We start from the raw sequence: 24,060 nt of genomic DNA, 5'->3' as shown, positions 1-24,060 counted from the left end.
TTGCCCCTCAGACATGAGGACCTAAGTTCAGGTCCGGAGTACTCACACAAACAGGTCCATGGCAGTGTTAGCCTGTAATTCCAGTGCAAGGGAGATGAGGCAGGAGGATCTCTGGGACTTGCTGGCCTGCTCATCTTGCAGAATCAGTGAGCTCCGGTTTTAGTGAAGCGTTGTCTTCAGAAGTAGGGTAGAGAGCTAGAGGAAGGCACACGGAGGCATCCTTCCTCCTCGTGCACGCACACAGACGTGTGCTTTCCCCGTATACAGACATGTACACCTAACGCATGGACTCCACACCACACAGATAAAAAAAACCCAACTGGATGTGATGGCACACACCTCTAATCAATCTCATTACTCCGGAGGCAGAGTCAGGCAGATGTCTGTGAGTTCAAGGCCAGCCTTGTCTACGTAAAGCGTTCTAGGGCAGCCAGTAGCCAGAGCTACATTAGTGAGACCCAACAACAAAGTTAGAGAGGAAAACTCCAAGAAGATTGAATCAAATGTTTATTGTAAAGCATTCCCCTGGGACCAAAGATAGAAAATGGATTTAATTTGTGATTTCAGAAGGAGGAAGGAGAAGCTACCATGAGTTAGGTCAGGTCAAAGAAAACAGAACTGGCCGGTTAGAGTTTAGAGCAACCCAGTTGAAACGTAGTAATAACTCAGGGTTATCGATAGGAAATAGACTCTAACCGCATAGAGAGTACCTCTCTGCCCAGCTCTTATGCCATTTAAGTCTTACTATAAATACAAAGGTTGTGTCTTTTACCCAGGAACTGAGTGATCAAGGCCAAGTAGAAACCCTGGACTGGGGTTAAAAATTTCTACAGCAAACTTCTCTGTGTTATCTGTATTAAGGAGGAGGAAGAGGAAGGACCCCAGTCAGGTGGGGAAGAGGTTGTCTGACTGACACAGGTGAGGGGTGTTCTGAAATCTTCCAAGCGCCATGTGTGGGAGAAAACCTGTGCTCCCTCAGTTTGAGGGTGTGGGCTTTGGACCCCAGCTTGGGTAAACTACAGAAGGCTGTCCAAGTAGGGGAGAGCAGCCAGGTCTGCTAGAGTGCACCTGTGACCCCAGCACTCGGGAGACTGAGGCAGAAGGATAGAGTTTTAGAGGTCAGCCTGTGTACTGGCTGGCTTGTGTGTGTGCTTCACACAAGTTAGAGCCGTAAGAGAGGAAAGAGCCTCAGTTGAGAAAAATGTCTCCCCGGGATCCAAGCTGTGTGGGTTCTATAAGAAAGCAGGCTGAGCAAGCCATGGGAAGCAAGCCAGTAAGCAGCACCCTCTGCGTCATGAATCCTCCGGTTCCAGCCATGCTTGAGTTCCTTTCCTGACACCCCCCAAGTGATGGACTATGATCTGGAAGTGTAAGCCAAATAAACCTCTTTGCTCCCCAACTTTCTTTTTGGTCATGGTGTTTTGTTGCAGCAATAGAAAGCCTAACTAACTAAGTCAGTCTGGGATACGATGAGCTTGTCAAAAAAGGAAACAAAAAAAAAAAAAAAAAAAGAACCAAAAAGAGAAAACAAAAAACCAAGTGTGGTGGTTTGAATATGCTTGTCCCAGGGAGTGGCACTGTTTGGAGGCATGGCCTCGTAGGAGGAAGTGTGTCCTTGGGCGTGGGCTTTAAGACTATTGTCCTAGCTGCTTTCAGACGATGTTGTAGAACTCTCAGCTCCTCCTGCACCTTACCTGCTCCTGCCATGATGGTAACGGACTGAACCTCTGAACCTGTAAGCCAGCCCCAATGAAATGTTGTTCTTATAAAGAGTTACCTTGGTCATGCTGTCTGTTCACAGCAGTAAAACCCTAACTTAGTTAGACACCAAAGCAGTGATATGAAGGGTCATAGCGTACTCAGATGACTGCAACACTGTCCCTCGGTCACCAGATCCCTGCATGAAGTTGTCTCTGAAACTGTAGCTGGACAGTTTTGCTAAGAATATCCAGAGTTATTATGTACTGTTTCATCCGGGCTGCTCTTAACTCCAAATGGCCAGCCCTCAGGGCCATGTTTTCTTGACCTGACCCATGGTGGCTTCTCCTTCTCCTTCTGAAATCAGTGTTTCCACCGTGTTCTGCAGAGGGAGCATGCCAGTGCTTCTAGAGATTGGGAACTGAAGAAGAATTGACGATAAAGGGCACAAAGGAAAAAACATCTTTTTGAGGCAAACTCGTACTCTTTAGCCCAGGCTGGCCTTAAATGTGATCTGTGCCCTAACTCCTGACTTTTCTGCCTCTGCCTCCTTGAAGGACATTTTTGTTGTTGTTTTGTTTTGTTTTTTTTTCTGAGACAGGATCTCTCTGTCCTGCCTGCCCTGGAGCTCACTTTGTAGACCAGGCTGTCCTCAAACTCACAGATCTGCCTGCCTTTGTCTCCCAAGTGCTGGGATTAAAAGTGTACACCACTATGGCCCAGTTTTAAACTTTTGTTTTGCATTATTTATTTTAGGCGTGTGTGTGTGTGTGTGTGTGTGTGTGTGTGTGTGTGTGTGTGTGTGTATGGGGGGTATGTATGTATGTACTTGTGCATGTGTGTATGTGTGTGAATATGTTTGCATTTGTTAGTGTGTTTTTTCCAACCATCTACATCGCTGAACTATCTTGAAGGACTCAAAGGAAGTTTTTGGTACTATAAAAATGTTCTCCACCCTGACTGTGAAAGTATTTATTAAAATTCATAGGGCATTTTACTAAGATGCCTGAATTTTATTGTATATAAACAACAGAAAATTCCTTATCGTATTAGGTTGCTGGAGTCATACTTTGACGTTTGTTTGTCTGTTGTAGTTTATGAGACACAGTCTGACTAGGTAGCCCTGCTCTGCCTGGAACTCTCTCTGTGACCAGCTGACTTCACCTCCACAGAAATCTGCCTGCCTCTGCCTCCCTGGTGCTGAGATTAAAAGTGTGTGTCAGTGTGCCTGGCACATTTGGGTGTTTCTTGAGAAAACTGAGAACAAGTCACTTTCCCTGAGCGACAAAGTGATAAAGCCTGTTGTGTCACGTTTGATATGGCAGGGAAGGCGCGTGCCCAAAATATGAGTTCTTTTTTGTTTTTTGAGACAGTGTCTTGTAGCGCAGGCTGGCCTTGAATTCTGTATAGCCTAGGCTGACTTTGAATTGCTGACGGACATGCATCTTTCTCCCACAAGCCACCACATCCAGCTTGCTTCTCTTTCTTTTTCTTTTCCTTTTTTTCTTTTCTTTTCTTTTTTTCTTTTTTTTTTTTTTTTTTCTTCTGACTGGTCTTTCTCTATAGCCCTACCAATCCTCATGGCTCAGCTTCAGATTAGAAGTAAATACCATCCCTGTTGGTTCTTAAAGTGGAAGGGACTTGGTTAGAGGGAATCTGTTGCTGACTTCTCTCCATCTCCCTCTTCCTCTGAGCAGAGAACATCTCTGTGTGTTCCTGGGAATGCTCTTGACACGAACCAGGGAATTTCTTGTGGTATCTTTTTCTTTTTCCCCCTCCCTCCTCCCTCCCTCCTCCCTCCCTCCCTCCCTCCCTCCCTCCCTCCCTCCCTTCTCTCTGAGACATAGTTGCTCTGTAGACCAGGCTGGCCTCTTCCTCCTCAAATGGAATTAAAGGCAATACCACCACCACTGTTCATGGTTCTTTTTTAATAAGCCAGAGCTCTTGGGGCAGATGGCCTATTATTTGTTTGTTTGTTTGTCTTCTGTATTTGGTGGGGTTAGAGCGTGTGACTCTGATGAAGAATCTACTCATCATGCAGAATAAAGACATTCAGAGCTAGTTTTTTGATGTGTCAGACTCTAGAGCCAGCCATGTCTGATCTGGCTTTGTACCCAGAACTCTCCAGGGACGTGAGCTAACGATTTCTGCCCCTTTCCCACTTACGCCCCATTGACTTGCTCCTAGACCACTTACAGATGTTTTCGCAGTGGTGCATCTTTTGACCTACATGATTTTGACAGAAAAACTAGAGCTTCTTGTCCTAGGAGATGATGGGGTAGGAGACAGACAGCTCAGTCGGGGAGTCTCAAGAGGAGCCTCTCAGGGTTTCCTGTCTCCTTTTATTATGGGGACTGGAGCAGGTGCAGAGGGTCATGATGGAGAAGAATTTGGGAAACTGAAGGCCGGGAGGACAGGCATGGCCTTGGTCCAACAAGGGGAGGGAATGTCAGGGCCCCATCTTGTACCAGCAAGGGGGTCTCTGGTGATGGCCAGGGAGCCAGCAGGGATTTGCCCACTGCAAGGCAGTCATGGGCTCCTACCCTGTGTCTGTATGTGACTTCCTGGGCCTCTTCTTCCTTTCCATCGAACCTAAGTGTTACACACGTATGTCACGTATTTCAAGTGGAAAAAATGCTTTTTTCATAATTCAGCACAGTTGGAAGGTGATAGGACCTCTGGGAGACACTGTCTTGGGAGTCATGTTTAGGTCACTGGGATTGTCATTGAAGATGATTAGGGCCATAGGTTTCTTCTCCTTTCTCTGCTTCCTGGGTCACAAGGTTGAGTGGTTTACTCTAATGTTTTGGAACAAAATGGGGGAGGCATCTTAGCGAACAAAAGGTTCTAGGGAAGTGACATGTGCTGGTGCACTGGAGATCTTTACAGATGCTCAGTTTAAGGTTGTAAATGACATGTTTAAGTAAACGTTGGAGATATGAGGGCTGGCAAAATGCCTCAAGCATGTAAAGCCACCTGCAGCAAAGCCTGCAATCCTTGATCCTCGAGACCCACAAGGTGGAAAGAGGGATGTAACTCCCACAAGCTGACCTTTGACTCTGCGACTTTGGCTGGTTCTCTGAAGATTCCTTAACAGTCTCTTGGGGACACTGTGCCTCTCTCCCAATTAGTGGAGAGGTCTGTTCCTTAAAGGTACCTGGATTGGCTTGTGGTTGGCCCTACAAAGGGTCTCCCCAGAGGCCCCTAGCATGGAGTTCTGGAGGGGAACTTCTCAAACCGTTAGATAACCCTTTTCTAGCTACTACAGTCGAGATGTTGACAGCGCTACATAGCCTGCTTTGCCAAATCCTTTCATATTTATATCAGGTTGTCCAGCCTCAACCTACTGGGCCGTTAGATATAAAGGTCTTACCGGTGTGCTGTTAGTTCCCAGAAACCCCAGGGCAGGAGAGTGGGAGAGAGCTCGGAAACTAGACTGCCTGCTATGTAATTGAAAAAAATGGGGTTGGGGATTTAGCTCAGTGGTAGAGTGCTTGCCTATGCAAAGGCCCTGGGTTCGGGTCCCCAGCTCTGGAAAAAAAAAAAAAAAAAAAAAAAAAAAAAAAAAAAAAAGAAAATGCACAACGGGCGCTTTTTGTCTGACTTAGAGATAAGTAGTGAAGTAAAAAGTAAGCGTAGGGGCTGGAGAGATGGCTCAGAGGTTAAGAGCACTGACTGCTCTTCCAGAGGTCCTGAGTTCAAAACCCAGCAACCACATGGTGGCTCACACCCATCTGTAATGAGATCTGGTGCCTCTTCTGGTGTGTCTGAAGACAGCTACAGTGTTCTCACATAAATTAAATAAATCTTTAAAAAAAAAAAGTAAGTGTAGGGCTAGGGAGATGGCGCCGAGGTGAGGTGCTTGCTGTGTGAGGCCCTGAGTGAGCATCCCAGCTCCAAGGGGAAACATCAGGCTCAGCAGCTTGTGCCTGTCATCCCGGCCCTGAGAAGTGGAGGCCGAGGACTGTGGGGCTCAGTGCCTATCCAGTCTGGACAGTGCATGAGCTCCAGGTCCAGAGAGAGATCCTGCCTTTAAAAAAAATACATTGAGGGGCTGGGGATTTAGCTCAGTGGTAGAGCGCTTACCTAGGAAGCGCAAGGCCCTGGGTTCGGTCCCCAGCTCCGGGAAAAAAAAAAAAAAAAAAAAAAAAACATTGAATGGCAATAGATAAAGACCTCTGGCTTTTACCAGAGTATACATGAGTGTGCGTCTACACACATGTGTGCCCTGTGTAAAGCACACACATAAAAGTAAGATGTAGTTGATCAGTATGTGGAAACAGTAACTCACAGACAGCGAATAAAACTGGAATTTGGAAAGCACAAGAATATTCTATGTTGCCTCTTATATTAGATTCCTCTGTCTAATCCTCAGCACAGTCCAGTGAGTTGAAATGCAGACATGTCAAAAGACGATGGGCCAGCATCAGGCAGGGTGGCTTCAGTGCCCGCAGCGCTGCCTCCAGCTTGAGGTTCCGAGTAGGTTGGCAGTTGGTCTCTGGTTATCTGTTCCCTTGGCCGTGACATTGGATGAGGGGGCCCTTGCTAGTGTCTGTCAGTTACTTCTTGTGAGCCAGGCACAGCTCTCAGTGCTCAACAATCCTCTCCACACCCCTCTCCCTATCTCTCGGAGACAGGGTATCACTGTATCACCATAGCTTGGCCTAGAGCTTGCTATGTAGACCAGGTTAGCCTCTAATGCACAAAGATCTTCCTGCCTCTGCCTATTGAGTGCTAAGATTTAAGGTGTGTACTACCATGTCTGGAGATCTTTGTCCCTCCTCTTCTACCTGCTCCCTTTGTGTGTGTGTGTGTGTGTGTGTGTGTGTGTGTGTGTGTGTGTAAGAATTAGAGTTCTGCCATAGGTTTGAGCCTAGTTAAACTCTTCTCAAGATCTGAAGTCCTAAGGTGCCCTTCTATGGTAGCACCCTATCTGTAGGGCCATGTTGGTACACCCCAATACTCTGTTTTCTGAAGGCAGGTGTCCTGCGAATCAGAGATAGAAGCTAGAACCTAGCTGTCAGTGGATGGAGTGCCAGGCCAACTGTGCTGGACTGGTCCAGAAATGCCGTGTCTGAGCTGTGCAGCATTTGAGGTGCCCGGCATACAGGGGTCTTGCTTCTCCTCCTGCCTCTGAGGTAGGAACTTTGTCCTGCTGTGCAAATGGAGTCACAGCTCCCAAGACTGTAAGCGTCTGTTTGAGAGTTTGAGTGGGCAAGGTAAGGACTGGAGTCCAGGCTTGTCTGGTCCCAGAGCCCATGCTATCTGCTCTGTTCTGTATGCTTGGTTGAGCAAGGAGGCAGAGATGCGGTGAGTTTGTACGAGCAGGGCTGGGGTAGTTAATGAACACATGGTCTTGGACATGGGATAAACTGAGGTTCAGATCTTGTTCCTTTCTTACCTGATTGTGTGTGTTCTGATAGGCAACGTTTCATCGGCTTAGTTCAGTAGTCACCCCACTCAGATCATTCCCCTGCTTTACAGAAGAAGAAACAGGTTTTCAGTCTGTCTTGTACTTCAAGGATAACACACCCACGGGAACTCACTGAGCCAGGATGTTAAGGGTCTTGCTTTCAAGTAAGATGAAGCTGTGGCCCTGTGGCCTTCAGCTGCCCCACTGCTGGGTGGAGGTTTGCTGCAGAGGCTCTCTGGCATCCTCCAGCTCGCTCCCTCTCGTAGGGTCACCTTGCATCTCTGCCTGCCCTGTGGCATCCCACGGAGTCGAGAGGCTGTCCCTCAGACCTCCTCCCAGTTTCTTGATCCATAGGAAACATACGAAGTGGCCCTTAGAATGAATATATTCCGACGGGAGCTGTGTAAGGCAGGAAAATAAGGCTTTCGAGTTGCTGCATATAAACTTGAGCATCAGTGAAAAGCTTTTTATTTGGTTTCCCACCCAGACTTTAAGAAGACAGTGGGCCAGTCGGACTGGGAGCATGTTATCGGCAGTGGTTTGGAACAGCAGTTTGGAACACTCTTTGAAGAGTGAGGAGGGAGATTTACTTTGGGGAAGTTAAGATAGCCAAGAGTCTGGGATGTCAATAAACACATGTGGAGCACGGAGAGCCTGCTCTGAAAAAAAAAAAAAAAATGGAAGTCAGCACCTTACTCCCCCCACCAAGTGTCTGAGGAGGAAAATGCTTAAAGTAAGCCATGTTAGCAGCTTTTATAGCTTCCTCCTCGTAATGTGCTGGGCAGTCCCTGAACAGGCTGGTGTTTCATTTCCATGTAACAAGGCCCAAGGAGCAGGCGTAGTCTCCCAGCAGCAGCCTGACTGAGCCTTGCCTGTGGAATAAGGGGATTGCCTCGAGCCGTGTACAGCAACATGGCTGGGTGACTGCTGGGTAAGCCAGGAGGAAGGCAAGGAAGGAGCAGGATTCCTGGCCTCCTCGCCAAGCTTGCTTGGCTTGTTAGGTACTTAAACCTAAGGTGCTTTCACAGCCAACAAAGGAGGTGGCAGGCAGCAGTGGGAAGGCAGCCATTCTGGGGAGGAAAGCACCAATGCGTGCTGTTGAACATGCATGGGAACCTTAGTGTGGGGAACCACAGGAAAGTCTTTGTGGCCTGTGCTGTCCTGGGCAGGATACTTTCCATGACTTGATTTTAACCTACGCTTATCTTCTCTCTTGTTTGGTAACATGTACATCTGTATATGAAACGTTTTTGAACGTGGAGTTATGTGCATGGTTTTAAGAATATACGTCCGGGGTTGGGGATTTAGCTCAGTGGTAGAGCGCTTGCCTAGGAAGCTCAAGGCCCTGGGTTCGGTCCCCAGCTCCGAGAATATACGTCCGGTACATTAGTGACCTGTGTGAATATATTATGCAATGTTCTGGGAAGCTATACACTGTAGGGAGGCAGCAGCTAATAGCTTTAAGATATTAGTAAAACTCAGAACATCTCTCCTAGACGAGGGTAGGCACTTAGATTTGCTGTTTTCCTATAGAGTAGTAGATTTTTTCTTCCTTTTTTTTCCCTCCAGATATTGTTTAGAGACTATGCCTTGGTGTGGATGTACACGAGTCTAACACAAACCCAGGGCTTTGCACATGATAGGCAGGTACTCTACTGCAGAGTTCACATTGCTAACCCTTGGTTTTGTTTTGTTTTGAGAGGGAATTCCATTATATAGCCCTGACTGTTCTGGAACTTGCAATAGAGACCAGGCTAGCCTAGAATTCACAGAGATCTACTTGCATCTGTCTCTCAAGTGCTCGGATTGAAGGCATGTGCTAGAAATATTCTAAGTGAATACTTAAAATATATCACGCTTATAAATTAAGTTTTTTTTGTTTTGTTTTGTTTTGTTTGTTTTTTTTGGCTGTTGATGAACGTGGAGGTGGCTCCCTAGGTTTCCTCAACCCATTTCATCAGGGGAAGGGTGTGATCTTCAGAGGCTAAGTCATTTGCTCAGAGCTCTAGCTCAGTTCAGAGACATGGCTCTCCTGCTTTGCCTAGCCTGTGCTCTATGCCCAGCCAGCAGGGAAAAAAGGAAACCGTTATTTGCCAAATGCACACAGCTATTGTAAGCTTTCCAGCTGGAACTCCCCAACCCTGTATTCCTAAGACCACCTCTGTGACCCCCCATACTCCTCTTGTAGGCTGAGGTTCTGAATGCAAATGTGTGTATTTGTAGGAACTCATGCTCTCACAGACCTTGCACAAATGTTTCCGTACTCCAGGTTTCCATCTCTGGAGCCTGCAGGAGTCAGACCTCAGGGGCTGGGCATTTAGCCCAGCTCTTCATTCAGTAGAGGAGAATTAGGTCAGCTTAGAGGCCATCTGCTGTGTCCTGTGTTGGCCCAGCCTGCACCCCACCCCCCAGAGTGTGGGGGTGGATCTGGGCCCTGCTCTCCCATAAATTCTCTGCCTCATCTTCTTGGTTGTCTCTTCCCAATTCTCTTCAAGTTGTCTCTTGGTGAAGCTTCCAGCCACTTGGCTCTGCATTTGCTCACATCCCTCGTGAGCCTGTGTGCAGCAGGGCAGGGGTGAGCTTAGTCTCAGTCCCTCAGACTTCATCCTCATCAGCCTCTGGAACTTGTCTCATCCTCCCATGCCTGTGCCTTGTGGCATGTTGCCAAGGCCAAGAGAAAAAGTCCTGTGTGCAGGGAAGATCTGGAAGATAAAATTTCTCCAAAGTTCTCAGTGGTGAAAGCTGTGTTCCTTCCACTCTGCCATCTTTGCCGCTTCCTGGCCAGCTCTGTCTTTCTTATTGCCTTCCTTCCAACTTCCCCTCATAGCTGTAGCTATTATCCTAGTCTCTTCTTGTAGAAAACTGACTGTGCGTTCTTGTCACACAACAGCTGGAGCAAAGCAGATGAGTGTGTGTGTGTGTGTGTGTGTTTGGTATTGGAGATGTTCAATCTCCATTTGAATTCAGTTCTTAGGCCCTCAGGCATGCTATGAAGTCAGTCACCTTACCACAGAGCATATACCCCCACTCCAATATTCCTGTTTCTTGAACAAACCAGGGTTTCTGAAGTGACTGTGCCCAGGCTTTCATGGACTGAGTGTGCAGAACAGATGGGAAAGTAGGACTGTGCACCCTCCTGTACTCACTTCAGAAATACTGGTGCCGTTCTCAGATGACCCTGTGAGTGTGTTTAAGTATGTGGTAGCATCTTTTGACCTGTTCACATCACGTGGGCCTCCAGAGCAGTGGAGCCAAGCATTCACTCCCTCAACCTGTTAGATACCTTTGGTGGAGAGCTGACGTCAGGGTCTGGGATTGTGCCTGCGATGGTCAAGGCTTGGAGATGACTAATTAGAAGGCCTACTGGAAGCCAAGGTTACTAAAATGGCATCCCTACCTCCAACCTCATTAAGTGCAGGTCCCTGTCCCCTGCCGCCCTCTGAGGCATGCAAAGAGAATTAGTTTCCTTACAGGAAGCCCCTTGGGCCAGCAGGAGAGGAAGGAAAGAGGATTAACCCACATCCTCCTCAGGCCTATCTTTCCTTAACTCTGCAGAGTGGAGGTTCCGTTGAGACCTCTGGTATGCAGGGAGTGAGCAGCTCCCCTCCCTAAACAAACAGGTGGACATAGATAGGGAGCTAGTGTGGTATCACTGAGGGTCATAGTCAAAGGAAGAAAATACCGGTGGTTCAGTTGTCCTGGTTTTTGTTGTTCTTTTTCTTTGTCATCATCCAGTACCTCTGCATCCCCACCCCCACCATCTCAGATAGGGCTTCTTTGTTATAGCCCTGGCTATCCTAGAACTTACTCTGTAGACCAGTCTGTCTTTGAACTCACAAAGATCCTCCTGCCTCTGCCTCCAGAGTCCTGGGATTAAAGGCATTTGCCAACACTGGCCAGCTATGTTTTTTTCTTTTCTTTTCTTTTCAATTGACCTGTTTTTGCTTTGTTTTGTTTGCAGTTTATTGTGAGAGCGTCATTCCAGTCTGTGTGACACAAAGGTATCACTGACTTTGTTCCTACCCTGAAGGATGGTTCCTGGCCTAGCACCAGCTGCAGCCCAGGGAACATGTTAGAAATGTAGAATCCAAGATTCAGCCTCATCTCACAGAACCAGAGTTTTCAGTGTCATGGGGGCTGCCTGGGCCTTGCTTGTGCACTGGTGTTGGGAAGCCCTGGGCTAGTCCACACTGCCCCTCTTGTTTTGGCCATGACCCACATCGCTAGGTAAAGAGTGTTCTCACTTTTCTTTCACTGAGTCTCCAACTCGGTGTGACATATATGGACACACATGATAAGTGTTCGTATATGAAGACAAGATACAAGAATACCTCCTCACAGTGTTGACTCACACTTCCAGGGGCCTGTTTCCTTCCCGGGATAGGCTCAATGAGGACTTCCCTTGGGGCTAAAGGATGATACAGACAGCATCTTTGTCTATCTGAGAGGGGTGGGGTGGGGTGGGATGGGGTGGGGTGGGTGGGTAGGGGTTGGGTCCTTTTAGTTGTGAGCGTATCATGCAGCATGTGGCCTGGTGGTTTATTGTGTGAAGGAAGCTGTGGTTGGAGCCGGGTAGCTGTGAGCCAGGGTATGTTAAGGACTTAAAGCAAATATTAGAAGAGAGAAACTTGGAACAGGGTGTCTCCCAGATTAAGTCGAGTGTGGACACACCACACACACACACACACACACACACACGAGTTCAAACACTGCATTCTAGGCTGCATTCCAGGCTGTGACTGTAGCTCAGTGGTCAGCTCTTCCTGGGTATGAAAGAGCCTCCTGAGTTTGAATCCTAGCATCTCGGAAACTGTAATGACAACTGGCCATGCTTTAAGGGTTAAACGTTATGACAGATGAAACCAATGGATGTTGAGGAGAGATTGCATTCTGTGAAGTGGCAGGTATCTGGACACTCTTTTGATAAGCATTTGGGGGCTCTGCCAGTGAGGGGTGTGACACAAGACAAAGTTCCTGTCCTCAGGGGACTCAAATTACTATGGGGAGGGCTGGTGATAAGCAGAGAAGAAATTTACAAACAGCCAACTTTGATGATCAGTGCTTTGAAGGGAATAAACAATGGGCGGAGGGAGTGGCCCAAGATAGGGATGGGATGGGATGGAGAGAGATAGCTCCAGCCAATTGTCTTGTTAGCCTTCCTCTGAGGACCGCCATTTTATCCGCTACGCTATCACTTTTTAAATGACGCACCTTCTCTCCCTCTCTTCCTGAAACAAGCATGAGAGCCAAACATTGGCCGTTTTGTAGCCCTGGCTCTGTCTGTGGCTTTCCCAATCTCTGATCACAAAGTCCACCCATGTTTCCCTGGAAGTGACAGTCTAAACAGGCAGGCGGGATTTCAGAGCCTGTGGCCTGGTCCTCTGATCCCTGTCATCAGGTGTGTTTGAGTTGTCATTCTCTCCCCTCCCTCCCTCTCTGCAATGAAAACTTCTTTCCTTTTTGCTGTCTTCTGCTCCTCCTAGGATCTCATCCCTAGTCCTCAAACTCTGGTCCCATCACATCTGTGCTCCTGTGATTCCTTTCCCAACCTCTTTCTTGTTTGCTGGGTGCCTGTCCTGCACCAGGCCACGTGCTGCATGATGTACTCACAACTAAAAGGACCCAACCCCCACCCACCCACCCTTCCCCAAGGTTCTCACATAAACAGATGCTGTCTGTATCATCCTTTAGACCCGAGGGAAGTCCTCATTGAGCCTGTTCCGGGAAGGAAACAGGCCCCTGTGGAAGTGTGAGTGCACAGTGTGAGGAAGGAGGTAGCCTGAAAGGGCAGGTTACTAAGATCAGGATTCAGAGTGTGTGGCCATCGATAAAGAGGGCTGGAAGGTGTTTGCTAGGCAGAGCAATCCCCATGTGAACAAAGCAAGTCTTGAGCAAAAGGGCAACAGCTCCCTGAGAGAGGTGAGAGGGCCCTGTCCTCTCCCCCTCACACCTCTCTAAGTAAATAGCCAGCTGCTGCCAGCCCTTCAGCCTGTCCTTGCCAAATCCAGCAGCCGCTCCTCAGGCTCACTTTCTGTGACCTGTCAGCAGCAGCATTTGGCACAGTTGGCCATTCACCTCTTCACTTGGCTTTACTGCCTCCTGGGCCTCCTGTTGTCCCACCCCATCCCCCACCACCACTTTCTCGGCTTTCCTTTTTGTCTTCCTTCTGACCTTTCCTGTTGGAGTGTCTCTTCTGTCAGCTCTCCTTCCCTTGAGGATCTCCATTTTACAGCCTGAAATGCCGCCACTCCACACCCCCAGCTCATCGCTGTGCCTAACTCCGCTTCCCCATTTTAGCTAGACACCTCAACCTTAGTGAGGTCCGATTTGTTCTTTCTCGGACCGTCCTACCAGATACTTAGGGCTCAGACCTTGACCCTCGTCCCCCACATCCTCACATTCGGTGTCACCGGCACCTGTCCATGTGGCATCTTTTAGCATCTCACCCCATCTTCCCGGTCTGGGTCACCGTCAGTTCTTGCCTATCCTGTGCCAGTCAGTTCTGACAGCTTCTGTGGCTGACCCTGCCCATTTCAACTGGACCAACCAAAGAGACCTTCTGGAACGTCACCAGGTTATGTGCCTCTGCTCAGAGTCTCTCAGTAGTGGTAGCTACCTCAGCTGGCACAGTGCTCGCTGCTTCAGTACCAGTGCACTCAGTCAAAGCCAGTCTTCACCGTAGCCTCAGGGCCTAGGTGGACTGCCTCTGCCTGCCTGCTTGCCTCCCTCCCTCCTTCTCCCTCCCTCCCTCCTTCCCTTCTTTTTCTTTCTGATGTTCTCAGGCTCATCAGAACCAGAGCTTTCAAGTCCTCACACAAAGCAGTCTATCAGTGAGCCCTTACCATTCCCGCCTACCCTGTTACTAGACCTTCTGGGCTTGCTACTTTAAGGCATTTGAATTTGATGACTGGTGCTTTGGATCTAATCAGGTTCTCCTGGAGCTACACCCTGCAGTCAGACCTTAAAGATTGTTATTCCCTCTGCCTCCGCCCTGCCCATCCCCACCTCAGCGCGCAGCATTTCTTCCATATCAGGTTTTGTTGTATCTCCACCTACATTTTACTTCCTTTCTGCTGGCCAGCCATCTGATGCTCTTCCCTACGTGTTTTCTACTTCTCTGTACTTACAGCCATGGCTTTTTATCTTTCTCAGTTAAAAGGTGAGCTCTGGGAGAGCAGGAATTCTCGTTCTTTCTCCTCCTCCTCCTTCTCTGTGTGATATACGTGTGTGTGTGTGGTGTCTTTGTTTTGTGCCTTATTAATAACCTTGAGACTGGGTTTCTCCCTGAATCTGGAGCATGCCATTTTGGCTCGCCTGCCAGGGAGCTCCCAGAATCCACCTGTCTCTGCCCAACTGAGATGTTGGGGTTGCGAGCACAGGCAGTCATGCCTAACTTTTGCCTAGGTAATGAAGATTTGAACTCAGGTCTTCAGACTTGCAATATAAAGGTTCTTGCCTACGGAACCATCTTGCTAACACTTTTTTCTTTGAGATAAGATTTCCCTAGGTAACTGAGGGCTTCATTCCATCCAGTGCACGTTGATCTTGCAAACTCCATCTCCCAAGGCTGAAGTAGAGGTGTGTGCTACCACATACCACACCTGGGACTGTTTCTCTATTCACTGTTAAAATCCTGGGGTTTAAAATAGTGCCCAGGCTAGAGAGATGGCTCAGAGGTTATGAGCGTTTGTTTTTATAGAAGACCAGGGTTCAATTCCTAGTGTCCATATGTGGTTCATAATAATCTATAACTCTAGTGCCAGGAGATCCCATTCCCGCGTTTGATCTCCATGAGCACTGAGCACGCAGGTAATGCAGAGACATACATACACTGGGCAAAACACACAATAAAATAAAATAGAAATGAATGAATCTAATTTTAAAAAAATCCAGTTCCAGGGGCTTTGACGCCCTTTTCTGGTTTTTAAAGCAGTGCATGCAAATGGCACATGGACATCATGGACATAGACTTAAGTAAAACACCCACACATGTCAAACATCTTAAAGTAGGGCCTATCCCACAGGAAATGCTAAAACACACTTTTTTTTTTTAAATTTTTGAGGTGTTGGAGATTAAAGCCAGAACTTTACACACAATGAGGCCCTACTGAACCACACACAGGCAGGCACACACACACACACACACACACACACACACACACACACACACACACAGCACATATATAATAATACACATATAAAATAACACACAAGGACACGATAACATACACACCTTCAAACCCATGAGCACGTACACCTCTCCACTTACACAGATCTTCATTAATTTCTCTTATAGTGGGCTTCAGTGTGTATTTCTGTGCAAACACTTGCAGTGAGCGCTCTGCAAGCTTCGGTACCTGAGTTCGAGTCACATAGGTGTGTGCTTGCAACTCCCATTGGTAGGAGCAAAGATAGCAGATCCTGCCTAGCTGAAATGACTAGTGTTTTTTTCTTTCATGTAAGGATCTTAATATTTTTTTTCTTTATAAGTAGTAGCAGAAAGATAGCTTTGAGGTTAAGAGCGAAGAGCATTGGCTGCTCTTACAGAGGACTCTGGTTGTAATCCCAGCACCTATATGACAGTTGAAAACCATCTGTAACTCCATTTCCAGGGGATGCAATGCCCTCTTCTGACATCCATGGGCACTGCACAATAAATATGGTGCACAGAGATAAACTCATAAAACACCCATACACATAAAATAAATTAAATTAAAATAAAAAATAATGATATAAGTTCTCTTTATGTAGCCCTGGCTATCCTAGAACACTAGACCAGGCTGACCTCTAACTCACAGAGATCCAGTTGCTTTTGCCTCCCAAATGCTGGATTAAATGACACACCACCATGCCTGGATAATTTCTCTTCTTTCAAAAATCATCATTAAGAGAGTTGCTAAAGGGGCTGGAGAGATGGCTCAGTGGTTAAGAGCACTGACAGCTCTTCCAGAGGTCCTGAGTTCAATTCCAAGCAACCACGTGGTGGCTCACAACCATCTGTAATGAGATCTGATGCCCTCTTCCGATGTATCTGAAGACAGCTACAGTGTACTCATATACATACAAATGACAGACTAGGATAAAATATTTGTAAAGCATAATTCTCATAAGAGAGTTGTATATACGATATATAAAATACTTTAAAAATGAAATAAGAAGACTCAATTTAAAAATGTACACGACGATTAATCTTGAGTATCAGTAGGAGTTAGAGTCACCCAGGAGATGCACCCTGGGAGTGAGGATGTTTCCAGGGAGCTTTAATTGAGGAAGGAACTCCCTCGAAATGGGTGGCATCACTCTGTGCCCTGATCCTGGACTGGATAGAGAAGACACCGAAACACATTCATTTTTCTCTGCTTCTGACAATGGGTGTCATGTGACCTGCAGCCATTTTGCTATGGTGCCTGCTGCCATATCTAGGGCCACTTTCACTGCCACAGCCTCCCTGCCTGTGATGAGCTGTGAGCCTCTCAAGCTGTGAGCCAAGCAGCTGTTTCCTTTCTTCAGTTGCTTTTTTTCTCAGGAATTTTGTCATAGCAGCAAGGAATGTAATTAAAGCCATGGGGAAATGATTTGAAAAGACACTTATCTAAGACTATGTAGGATGCTTAACTTGCTAGTTATTGGAGAAATGCAAATGAAAATGAAGTGAGCCTCAAAGACGCGCCTGTTAGACTGCGTCAAAGTTAAAAGAGACAGAGCTTACTGGTGTTGCCAAGGGAGAAGGCATTGGAACTTTGATGCACTACTTGTGAGAGTGCAAATAACTCATCCACCTTTTTGCTTTTTCGATTTTTACATAAACAAAAAACAGAGTTTTGGGCTGGAGAGATGGCTCAGTGGTTAAGAGCACTGACAGCTCTTCCAGGGGTCCTGAGTTCAATTCCCAGCAACCACGTGGTGGCTCACAACCATCTGTAATGAGATCTGATGACTTCTTCTGGTGTGTTTGAAGACAGCTACAGTGTCCTCGCATACAATAAATAAATAAATATTTAAAAACAAAACAAAAACCCACAGTCCCATATGATGATTTCATGGATGTATAACAGGCATTTTCTCATCTTTGTTTTCATTTCATTCCCGCCACTTCCTGTTGGAAAGCAGTTTCTATAAGGACTTAGCATCCATGTCTTACGTGCTGTAAGTATCCCACTCCTAAATATATACCCACAAGAAAAGAGTGAGGAAGCAGGTTGTGTGAGTGTTCATACAGAGAGAGCAGCTGTGTTTTTAAATCGGAGACCCAGAGGCAGCACAAGTGACCGTTTACAGATGGCTGGATGAGCACGCGGGACAGCGAAGAGGCTTTCCTGGAGAACTCGCAGTCTCACTTTCTGCACTTCATCTTCAGGGCAGGATGTTTAGGAGACACATTCCAGCCCTCTCCCATCATTCTTTCTGGATATATTCCTATTGGATTCTCCTCCTCCACCTCCTCCTCCTCCTCTTCTCCCCCGACCCCTCCCTCTTTCTCTGTCTGTTTTTCTCTGCCACTGCATACATGCATGGGGAGGTCAGTGGACAACTTGGAAAAGATGGGCCCCTCCTTCCCCATGTGAGTCCTGGGGATTGAACTCAGGTCATCAGGCTTGGTAGCAACTGACATAATTCACCAAGGCATCTATCTAATGGTCTCTGCTCCTGGTATCAAGCTCTCTGAATTCCCAAAGAATCCCCAATGTGTTTATGAGATTTTGTTACTGTGCCAAGGTTACCCCTTCTTCATTGTTGTTTCTTATTCTGGCCCATTCCGTCTCAGACGGGGCTTATGTGGTTTTCTCGGGACCTCTCTTTCCGAGTAAGTCTTCTTCTTGCCACTCCTAACATGAGATCACTGCCTGGCTTTATTTAAAATTCTTTTAACATGCATGTAGTGTGTGTGTGTGTGTGTGTGTGTGTGTGTGTGTACACGTGTGGAGGTCACAGGACAACTTCCGGGACTTAGTTCTTTCCTTCTACCGTGTAGGTTCCAAGGGTCAAGCACCTTTACCCACTAAACCATCTGGCCAAACGCTTCTTCATTTTTTAACTGTTTGGATTTAGCACAGAGCTTATAGGCCACATGTATTTGAATAGATGAGTGAACGAATTGATCTTTAATTCTGTGCTTCATTATTTCAAGAATTACTTCAGCAGCTGAATGGTTTTTATAGATTACATATCCTCTTCCCAACCCTTGTGCATGTGAGCCTTTGTCTTGTCTGTCTGTCTGTCTGTCTGTCTCTCTTGAATCAGGCCACATCTTTTACTCTCTAGCTTGATAGTTGATAAACAAAGCCTGCTATGGCCTTGAAGTCTCTCTCCCCTTGCTAGCTGTGAGCAAGCCAGTCTCCTTCCACTCAAACCCCGGTATCCAGGCCCGAGACAACTTTCAATTATGACTTTACTTTTATCTGGTGCCTTCTGCTTTGTGACCCTGATACATAGGCTAGGTCACATGGTATAACCTCTCCCCTTTCCTAAAAACCTTCCCTTTTTCTTGGGAACCAGGGGCACCCCTTCACCACTGTTGATTTATCCACCATGACTGTATTACCTGACGTTCAAGAGCTAATGCAATTTTCTCCCTTTAGGGTCCTATCGCGCTGCCTGTAATACAAACCCATAACTCTCCTAATAGTTCTAAACCGAGGGGGATTGGCGGCTCTCGCCCTTCAAGACCCCATCATGATCTACCTGAAGTTCTTACTGAGGTGTTACTCATCCTAGCTTCCTTTCTACAGAGGCCATAGCATCTTTTATTATTTATGACACATCGATTGGCTCTTTATTGAGCTGAACCTACGTTCCATTTCAGTAACACACCAACAGCTGTGACTCAGCCTGGGTTACTGGGACATGTGCTGTCATCCTGATTTTTCCTGTTTCTGTCACCAATAAGTGACAGAAACAACTTCAGGGAGAAGAGGTTTATTTTGGCTCACGGGTCAATGGTATAGGATGATTAAGGTCAGAGCTTGAAATACTCAATCCTGTTGCAACCACAGGCTGGAAGAGAGAAAGAAGAACGGATACTTCTGCTCAGCCTTCCTTCTCCATACTGTCCAGGATCCCAGCCAGGAAACAGCACCACCCGCAGGGAGAGGATTGATGGATTGATCCACCTCAGTTACTCAGCTGAAGCTAATTCCCTCCCCCTAGGCATACCCAGGGCCTGGTCTCCAAGGTGATTCTAGATTTCGTCCGGTTTTTTTTTGACTTAACACAAATCATCACATGACTGTTAGGGAGAGTTGTGGGTTTGGTTTTTTTTTTAAATTTCTTTGTTTTTGAGACAGAGTCTTACTTTGTAGCCTAGGCTAGATTCAAACTCAGAAGCCTTTTGCTTCTGCCTCCCTAGTGCTAGAATTACAGGTATATACTGGGATTACAGGTGTATAACACTATGCCTAAGTATTCCTTCCTTCCTTCCTTCCTTCCTTCCTCCCTCCCTCCCTCCCTCCCTCCCTCCCTCCTTCCCTTCCTCCCTTCCTTCCTTCCTTCCTTCCTTCCTTTCCCCAGTTGGCCTAGAACTTGGTATGTAGATCAGGCTGGCCTCAAACTCACAGAGCTCTGCCCACCTCTGTCTCCTGAGTGCTAGGATTTAATGCATAAGCCATACCAACCTTCTTTTTTTTTTTTTTTTTTTTTTTTTTTGAGGTTGAATACAATTCTAATTTATCTGTATAGTCGTACAACCAGGCCGATCTATTCATTTTTAAATAGATATTTAGGTTGTCCCCAGATCTTTTTCATTTGGTTTTGTGTGACAAATCTCATGTAGCTCAGGTTGACCTTGGACTCCTGATCCTCCTGCTTCTACTTTATCCCCGTGTGCTGAGATTATAAGTATAGGTGTGTTGCTCTCTACATTTTTTTTTTTCTTTTTTTTCGGAGCTGGGGACCGAACCCAGTACATTTTTACTCTGAAGAATGGAGCTGAAAATAAGATCTTTGAGATTCTCTTTCTTCTTTCTTTCTTTCTTTTGTTCGTTTCTGTATGTGGTGTGTGTGTGTGTGTGTGTGTGTGTGTGTGTGTGTGTGTGTGTGTGTGTGTGTGTGTGTGTGTGTGTGTGTGTGTGTGTGTGTGTGTGTGTGTGTGTGTGTGTGTGTGTGTGTGTGTGTGTGTGTGTGTGTGTGTGTGTGTGTATGTGTGTGTGTGTGTGTGTGTGTGTGTGTGTGTGTGTGTGTGTGTGTGTGTGTGTGTGTGTGTGTGTGTGTGTGTGTGTGTGTGTGTGTGTGTGTGTGTGTGTGTGTGTGTGTGTGTGTGTGTGTGTGTGTGTGCTTTCCAGTTCATATATGGAGGTCAGAGCACACGTGTGGAGTTGGGTCTCCCCATCCATCTTTATTTACCTGGGTTCCCAGGATCAAACTCAGGTCAGGCTTCCAAAGCAACTGTGTTTCTCCTCTTGAGCCATCTTGCCAGGCCAAGATCCCACTTTCAGTGCTTTTGGATTTATACCCAGCAGTGGGGTTGCTGGATAGAAGGGTAGTTCTAGCCTTAAGGTTTTGGCCCTCCCGCCATTTTCCATGATGGCTACCACCACTCTCAGCAGCAGTGCAGTTCCCCATGTCCCCAGCTGCTCACCAGTAAGCTGCCAACTTGATTTTTACTGCTTTATAAGAGCTGTGTTGATAGGTTCTGATAAGGCTTCTACTCCTCTTCCTCATCCCTTTCTTCCTCCCTCCCCTTCCCCTCCGCTCTCTCTCTTCATGTCTTTGTGTAGCCCAAGCTGGTCTCAACTTTGGGGCCCTCTCTCCTCCACTCCCCATGTGCTGGGGACAAAGGCGTGTGCCGCGACAGCCCACCTGACATGTTTTCACGTAGCTGTTGGCTATTGGTGTGTTCCGTTAGAGAAATGTCTGCTTTTAAGCTGGGTTATTACTTCCTTGTTGGTGGTGTTACTGTATCGTAGAAGTTCCTTGCATGTTTTAGGAATCAACCCCTGACCAGATACAAGTGAGAAATATTTTCTTTTTTTGCTGCAGAGACTGCCTTTAGCGCTTCTTAACATTGTCCATGGCCATTACAACATCAAAAAGAGGCCCGAGCCAAACGCTCTTCATAGGAAACTGGGTAAGTAGATCTCAATCCATGCGTGTAACACAAGTGCTTGTGTTAGTTTAAAAGACATATGGTTCTGGGCAGACTGATGTGGAGATAAATAAGTGTAATGTTGAGCAAATGAGAAGTGTTTTTTTTTTTTTAAGATTTTTTTATTTTTGTGTGCATTGGTGTTTTGCTTGCACGTACGTCTGTGCGAGGGCATCAAATGCTTCTGAACTGGAATTACATGCAGTGTGTGAGCTGCTGTGCATGTGTTGGGACTTAAACCCAGGTCTTCTGGAAGAACAGCCAGTGCTTTTAACCACTGAGCCATCTCTCCAGCTCAAAATAAGTAGTTGTAAACCTATGGATATGGCTGCAGGGTGTTGGCCTAGTGTGAGTGAGGCTCTGGATTTGGTTCCCAAAAGTTGGAAAGTCCTAAAACGGAAACAAAATTCCATAGAATAAGATTCTGATTTCAAGAAACAAAAACTTATAAATCTATAGAGACCAATAGACTATGAGTTAGTGTTTGTTTTATGTTTGAAAAAGGGCCTTGCTATGAAGTCCAGGCTGGCCTTGAACTCCTGTCAGTCTTCTTGCCTCTGACTCTTATGTACCGGGATTACAAGAGGGAGCTCCACCCCTCCTGGTGCAAGCATGTGTGTGCTTGAGTACACACACACACACACACACACACACACACACACACACACACACACACACTATATTCTATATTGATATGTTCTTAGAAAAATATAGAGCTGTGAGTGTAGCTTGGTAGAAGAGTGCTTTTCTATTATGTGTGAGGCCCTGGCTTTTGATTCCTTAGCACCACAAAAGGGGTGGAAAACAGAGGGAGAAAAAAAAATTCCCTTTGACCCAGAATGACTTGGGCGTTGACACATCTAGAGAAACTTTGTTTCATTCTTCTTTGTGAACTCTGCTACTGTTTGTTAGGGACTTGCTTTTGCTTCTATAATTGAAAAAGAACCATAGAAATTAAGAAAACAGCACCCGACTGGAAAGATTCAGTACTGTTTTAGTAAATTCCATGTGTCTCAAAGATTGATTCTTAGCTGGGTGGTGTTGGCCCACGCCTTTAGTCTCAGTGCTCTGGAGGCAGAGGCAGGTGGATCTCTGATTCCAGCCCGGTCTGCAGAGTGAGTTCCAGGACAGCCAGAACTGCACAGAGAAACCCTGTCTTGAAGGAAAAAAAATTGCTTCTTAGACTGATTATACTGTCGTGGATTTTTGTAGCATCTTTCAGAAATCTATTACTTTCTCCTTTCCGGTCTTGTTTTTTACCTTCAGGGTCTTTTGAGAGGTGGAGTGCACAGAAACCTAAGTCCAGGGAGGGAAGATGCAGTCCACGGATGCAGTCAGAGCCTGTAGCCTGGGGTTTTGTTCCCATGGTTCTAGCCCAGGGTTGATGCTAGGCTAGGAAATCCTAATTCCTGGCACCTGGCAAAGGTGACCTCTCACGGGTTTTGAGGCATAGACTCCTTTTTGACTCCTGCCCTTACCAGCTGTAGGCTATGTGGGACCTTGGGCAAGTGGGCAAGATTTGTTTTTTTTTTTTTAATTTTGTCTTGTTTTTTTGTTTCTTGAGACACTGTCTCTTGACGTAGCCCTGACTGTCTTAGAACTCCCTATATAGACCAGGCTGGCCTCAAACTCCGAGATCTGCCTGCTTCTGCCTCCGGATAGGAAGTTTCTTCACCTCCCTTTCTGACTGTGGGCTCCTCATCACAATCAGAAACGTTCTCATGTTCATATTACAGGATTGTTGAGCAGTGTGGGCATGAAGGACCCACTGGCGCTCCATAGCTGTTTTTATTGTTGTTGCTTCTTTGGGTGGAAGGACAGCTCAGCACCTGAAAGAAATTAGGATAGATTAAAGGAAGTAAAAAGAGGAAAGGAAGAGTCGGAGATACAATTCCATTTCCTAGTCACTGTCTCCCTCCTCCCCCTCTCTTTTTTCTTTTTAATTAAGCCTCCTGTTGCTAAGTGCTAGCAGATGCGCGTAAGTGGTAGCTCTGTAGGAATTGTAGGAAGGCCTGAGGCAGTACTTTGCAGTAAGTGGAAGGATAGGGGGCTTGCATGGGCTAGTGAGAAACATCCACAAACAAGGGGCTTGGTTGTTCTCGGCTGAACTGCATTCACTCGGGAAGGCAGGGCCTCTCAGATAAGCCTTCAGCCGTGAGCGGGCTTACTAGCCATGAAAACACCCAGCCTACGGAACCCATGGCCTGGTGTAGCTAGTGCTATTACCATAGCCCCTAGGCCAAGAACTCTGAGTCACCAAGCTGGGTCAGACTTTCTGCTGAGGTCTCCGACCAAAAGTGCTAACTAAGAAGGTACCCTGAGATTTTCCACCTGATGGACAGGCTGTGTGTGTGTGTGTGTGTGTGTGTGTGTGTGTGTGTGTGTGTGTGTGTGTGCTATTGGTAAATTATTTCTCTGCTGGTAAAAGCCAATTCAAACCAGATTAGATTATATTTAGGGCAGGAACTCCAGGGAGCGGTCACTGGCCCCAAGGACTGAGGCCACCAGAGGAGTTGCCATGGGGGCGGGGTTGGGGTGGAGAAAGGGCGGGCACAGGGAGAAGAGATCAATACGACTGAATTATATAGGGAGGGGCCTTTGAGGGTAGGGCAGCCTAGCCCCTGGGCTGGAAAGTTCAGGGTTGGGGGCAGGGTATGCTAGGTAGAGACTGAGGAATGCCAGGACAACCTGGAAGCCGGGTTTGTTTTGATATGTGAAATATGCACTTTGGTCCCTAGTTGGGGGTGGGGTAGGGTCAGAAACCAAATGGATGTGCCTTTTGAGAGGAGTCATAACTGGCACCCCACGTGGGTCTGGACAGAGGTTTCTTACTCTGTCTTCACAGCCATGGGGATTGAGATGCAGTAGG

The 24,060-nt window shown here is 46.8% G+C and overlaps 1 long non-coding RNA gene across 1 annotated transcript in view; it reads left to right on the top strand.

The window, feature by feature from the left end:
* Positions 1–21,173, top strand: part of LOC116884863 — a 31,149-nt gene extending 9,976 nt beyond the window's left edge. Inside the window, exons 2-3 of the long non-coding RNA XR_004385905.1 lie at positions 17,222–17,257; positions 21,086–21,173. This is a non-coding gene — a long non-coding RNA (uncharacterized LOC116884863). The remainder of the gene's footprint in view (positions 1–17,221; positions 17,258–21,085) is intronic.
* The last annotated feature ends 2,887 nt before the right edge of the window (positions 21,174–24,060 follow it).

The sequence above is a fragment of the Rattus rattus genome, chromosome 15 (assembly GCF_011064425.1).
Source record: "Rattus rattus isolate New Zealand chromosome 15, Rrattus_CSIRO_v1, whole genome shotgun sequence".
Taxonomy (NCBI): Eukaryota; Metazoa; Chordata; class Mammalia; order Rodentia; family Muridae; genus Rattus; species Rattus rattus.
This window is presented reverse-complemented; position numbering and strand designations above follow the sequence as displayed.